The sequence below is a fragment of the Juglans microcarpa x Juglans regia genome, chromosome 1S (assembly GCF_004785595.1).
Source record: "Juglans microcarpa x Juglans regia isolate MS1-56 chromosome 1S, Jm3101_v1.0, whole genome shotgun sequence".
NCBI lineage: Eukaryota > Viridiplantae > Streptophyta > Magnoliopsida > Fagales > Juglandaceae > Juglans > Juglans microcarpa x Juglans regia.
This window is the reverse complement of record NC_054595.1, coordinates 15,650,238-15,655,569: the sequence shown is the minus strand read 5'-3', so window position 1 is coordinate 15,655,569 and position 5,332 is coordinate 15,650,238. Positions and strand designations below refer to the sequence as shown.

Below are 5,332 nucleotides of genomic sequence, written 5' to 3'. Positions count from 1 at the left end.
TGGGTTAAGTCTCCTCTGAGGTTGGACAATCGATTTAAAATTATCCTCCATTAAAATCTTGAGCATGCAAATTGAAGGACTAATTCCTTTGATGTCCGAGATGGTCCAACCCAAGGCCATTTTGTGTTCCCGCAAGACTCTCAGCAACTTCTCTTCCTCTACATCACTCAAAGAACTGTTAATAATGGCTGAAAATTAGAGTCCTGGCCTAAGAAGGCGTACCTTAAATTTGATAGAAGTAGTTTAAGTTTCAGTTTGGGTGTCATCAGCTGAGATAAGTTTAGTTCTTCCTCTTTTGGTTTTGTTGAAGGAAAAAGGGAAGGTGTAACTTCCAAATATCTCTCACACTCCTTAACCTTTTCATCTTCAGATTCAATAGACGTAGAGTGAGTAAGACATACCTAAAGTGGTAGCTTTGGAAATTCAGCTTCATAAGTCTCATCGGCCTTGACCATGTCTCGATCGCTTATTTGAAAACAGGAATGTACCTTGGACTAGAATTCCATAGATTTAAACATGTCAAACGTGATTTGCTCCTCGCCAACCCTCAAAAAGAGTTTTCCTTTCTGTACATCAATTAAAGTTTTCCCCGTCGCCAAAAAAGGTCGTCCCAGTATTAAAGGAATCTCCTCGTCCTCCTCCATATCAAGCACAATGAAGTCAGCCTGGAAGATGAACTTATCAACTTTCACCAGTACATCCTCAATGAGTCATCTTGGGTATTTAATAGATCTATCTGCCAACTGTAGAGAGTTGGTGGTCAGCTTCGCTCCTCCAAGGCCTAATTTCCTTAAAACAAAAAAATGCATGCATTATATTAATACTTGTCCTTAAGTCGCATAAAGCTTTATCAAAATAGGAATTTCATATAGTGCAATGGATCATGAAACTCCCTGGATCTTTTGACTTAGGCTGCAGCTTCTTTTGTAAAATTGTATTGCTCTCCTCGGTCAGCATCACAGTCTCATGCTCCTCCAACTTTCACTTGTTTGATAATATATCCTTAAAAAATTTTGCATATTTAGGCATTTGCTCTGAAGCTTCAATGAGAGAAATATTAATATCCAGTTGTTTAAATATACTCAAAAATTTAGAGAGCAGATTATCAATCCTATTTTTCCTTAATCTCAGCGGAAAAGGAATTGGTGGATCATAAATTGAAGGAGAATAAGTTTTAGAAATAAACTCCCTGGATTTATTGGATTTTGCAGCCCCTTTGTTCTCTTTAGTCTTCTCAGCTTGTTGGTCGATCACATCTCAATCAATTTCTTTCACCTCGTATGCAGTTTCCTTTTTCTCGGACTCCACATTTTCAACAGCTTCTGCATCTTGCTCAGTATTTACGGACTAGTCATATGTCCGCCCACTTCTCAACGTTATGGCTTTGACATGTTCCTTTGGATTGGTCGCAGTGTTGCTCGATAAAGTCCCTGTTGTCCTCTCAGTAAGCATGTTTGAGAGCTGACCGATTTGTGCCTCAAGATTACAGATTAAAGCCGAGTTATTTTGGATCACCATATCAGCCTTTTGCATTGCCATATCAGCCTTTTGCATTGTCATATCAGTCTTTTGCATCTATTGCATGAACATATCTTCAAGTGTCGGCTTCTTCTCTTACTGTGGAAACTGTTGAGGTGGTCTAGCTGGCACTTGGTTATTGCTCCATAAAACATTAGGGTGGTTTCTCCATCCAGGATTGAATGTGTTTGAATAAGGATTATTTTGAAGTTCGGAATTGGACACGTAATGGGCTTGTTCATGACTCGGTTGAACAAAAGGATTCCCCACTTGGCAATCTACACTTGATTGATTTCCTGTGCAATGATCACAAACAACATTAGTTTAAATAACTTTAATGTTCATTTTACCTATTTGTTTGAATAGATTTGCCAACTAAGCCACAATTGTGGACGTAGAGTCATGCTCAACGATGTTGGCTGCCTTCTTTGGTATTGCTCTCTTTGCTGCCCATTGATAGTTGTTAGACGTCAACTTTTCCAGAAGTTCATATGCAGCTTCAGGGATCTTACTCATTAATGTTCCGCCTGCGGCTGCATCAACCATAGATTGATTTGTGGATCCCAAACCATTGTAAAAAGTTTTTACTTGGAGCAAGCTGGGAGGTCATGATGTGGACACTTGCGCAATACATCCTTGTATCTCTCCCATGCCTCATATAATGATTCACTCTCAAATTGGGTGAAGGTAGTGATACCATTCTTTAACTTCACTGTCTTGGCTGGAGGAAAATATTTCTCCAAAACTTTTTGTGCCAACTGCTCCTAGGTGGTGATGATGCCAGGCGGCAAAGAATTTAGCCAAGCTTTTGCTTTTTTCCTAAGTGAAAATAAAAAAAGTCTCAATTGAGCATCATCTGTCACTTTGTTGTGTTTAAAAGTATCACAAATTTCTAAGAAATTTGTAATATGGACGTTAGGATCCTGTTGTGACAGCCCCCAAATTGGATGGTTTGTTGGATCATTTGAATGAGGGTCGGCTTAATCTCGAAGTTATTGGCTTCTATAGCTGGCCGCCTTATACTAGACGTTGCCCCATTGATTCAGGGTATTGCATAGTCTCTTAACACCTTGTGCTCTTAATCGGCCATATTAACTTTAGATGCGATGACCTTTTTCTTTTTTCTCTTTATTAATCTGACGTAAGATTCTTTCAATCTCGGGATCGAAAGGTGTATGCTCTAATAATTTAGATCGGAGCATGCACTTCTGATTCCTGAAAAGAAAAACCAAACTGAGCTTTAATTTAAACCATTTTTTTAAATAAATAAAATAAAATAAAATCCAAACTAGTAAAAATCTAGCTGGTATCAATATCAATAACAAATAACTATTCTCTAACAATATCACCAAAAATTTGTTCGCATAAAAATATACCAGCAAGTGTACAGAATCGTAACAAGTAGTAAAGTGTTGTAAAGAAAATGGATATCGAATCCTCAAGGAATAATTATGCTATTGAATATTGAAATTGACTAAATTAATTACTATTTGGAAAACCGTAAGTTGAAAAATGGATTATCTAAATTAAACTGAAGATAAAAGCATTAAAATTAATATTTTAAAAAAAATAATAATAGATCTAGAGCGTTTGACTTCACCTAGCAAATCCAATACAATTTATTATTCCTTGTTGTAGAATCTCAATTATCCCAAGTTGATGATAAAAATTCCTTAACTATTCAATATTTTCTCTCGAACAGTACCAAAAATATTTCCAACTAATAACTTCATATCTCTATGTGAATTTAACTAATTGGAGACTCATTAAGTTTTTTGGATTTTTCTTGAAAATGACACTAGTCGTGGTAAAGCATCTCTGTTTTCTCTCCACTAATGGTGATTAATCCTAGAGCTTTAATCACAAATCACCTCTCGATCTCATTGCAATTCAAAAAATTGAACAATAGTTAGTTAGAAAATTGTAAGCATTAAGAACAAGAAATAAACAATCAATCATGGAAATATTGAAGATAAAATAATTTGGAATATAAACTATGTGTTCAATGCTAGGCTATATTAAACCTCTAGAAAATATAATTAGTTCATAATGGAATTGAAAAGAAAAAGAATAAAACTGGTGTTCTTCGTTGAAGTCGGTTGATGAAGCATGCTGCTCTTGCCACTGCCCTCCAGTTCTGCCTTCTCAAAAGAACACTTAAGAATAAATTCTGGAACTCTAAACTCAGACTCAGACTCTAAAACATAAAAATTCTCCGCTCCGATTCATAACTCTACCTATTCATCCCACAAGACAGGATTAAATAGATGTTGAAATTTAAATCTAGAAATAAGATAATTGTGGCTAAAAGCTTGCCTAAAGATATGGAAAATAGTTACTAAAGATAAATATTAACATAAAAGGAATTATCCCAAAAATAACGGGATTATCTAAATTAGAAGATTCAGTGATATGTAGCTTGAATTACAGGGTTCAGGAGGATTTGGTTGCCATCAGATTGATTGCAGAACTCAGAAATTGGTGGTCAACAACAGATTGATTCTGGTCGGGAGGAATTATTCCACCGAGTAGATGCCGTGTGTGCTGAATATATCTGGTGTGGAGATCACAAATGAATGGGCGTGGAGATCAGAAAAACCACACTACCCTCTCCTCACCTACCAAGTGGAAAGACTCTCAACCGATATGAAAGACTCTTTTCGCCTTTTCTAGTTGTTACCCATGATGTCATTTAGGTTGGTCTCTTAAGTTGGTCGATTAGAGTAATCGCCCAATCTAATCACTTAGAGCCTTGTCGCCAAATCTTCGCGCCTTCTGGTCGCGAGTTTCCTCGCCTACCAAGAGGTAAGTCTTCTCGCCCAAATCTTCTTGCCTTTAGGTGAGAGAAATCTCTTTGCTGCCCACGGGACAAGGCTCCTCGCTCAAATCTCATCGGCTCTCTTCAAATCTCACTATCTCTCATCAGTCTAGATCCATAGTCTCTTCTTTTGTACCAAAATGCCTCCATTTTGTACTAAATCTTCTCATTCCTTCAAATCCAAGAAAATAAATAAAAATATGTAGAAATAAAATAAAATTAATAGTATTGAAGGGAAAATGACATTTTTTATAAATTAAAGATTGAATAAAAATCACATAAAAATAACATTTATCAGTTGTGAAATTTAGAAAGGGGTTACAGAGGGAGGGAAAGTGTTTGATGATATGATTGGGTGAGAGAAGAGAGGGGATTGAAGATGTGATTCAGAGTGCGAAGAGGTTTGGTCCTTCATCAAAAGAGGGAAAAAAAAAAGTGAGTCAATTGGCTCTTGATACCATATCAAGGTATGGACTTGACTAAATAATTTTAGTTCACACAATTTTGGTGTCACACGCACATGAATGATTTATGGTATTTAACTAGGAGTCTAAGCTTAAGAGATGCCAATAAGATAGATAATTCACAACTATACAAGATTAGTATCTAAGTCTAACTGTGATAGACGTGGTTAATCTTTTGATTGAATTTTATCTTGTGGAGGTGTAATAGTGTCATGCTTGTTAGGATCAGGATCTTTTGTACAGTCCTTAACAATATTGGTTGTCTTTGTGGTGTCTTGTTCCTTGATAAAAGGTCTGACGAGGATCTATGGTTTCAAGAGTGCCAATCAGTCAACAACACCCAAGGTTCAAAATCGGGTTAGGCGTGCAATATTCACTAGGAAGTCAACATGTAAGGAATAGATATCTAGTTCACAATGGAAAAATAAACTTTTAGACTAAAGGCTAAACATTATAGTACTAGAAGTCTAAAAATCATAAATACATTCTCACAACATCTACAAGTCACTTCATTTCTTAAATAATTTTTACA

At 36.2% G+C, this 5,332-nt stretch overlaps 1 non-coding gene across 1 annotated transcript; it reads left to right on the top strand.

Moving 5' to 3' along the window:
- Positions 1-2,121: 2,121 nt before the first annotated feature.
- LOC121247954 lies at positions 2,122-2,228 on the top strand. Its single transcript, XR_005937354.1, has one exon. It is a non-coding gene; the product is annotated as a small nucleolar RNA R71 (small nucleolar RNA).
- The last annotated feature ends 3,104 nt before the right edge of the window (positions 2,229-5,332 follow it).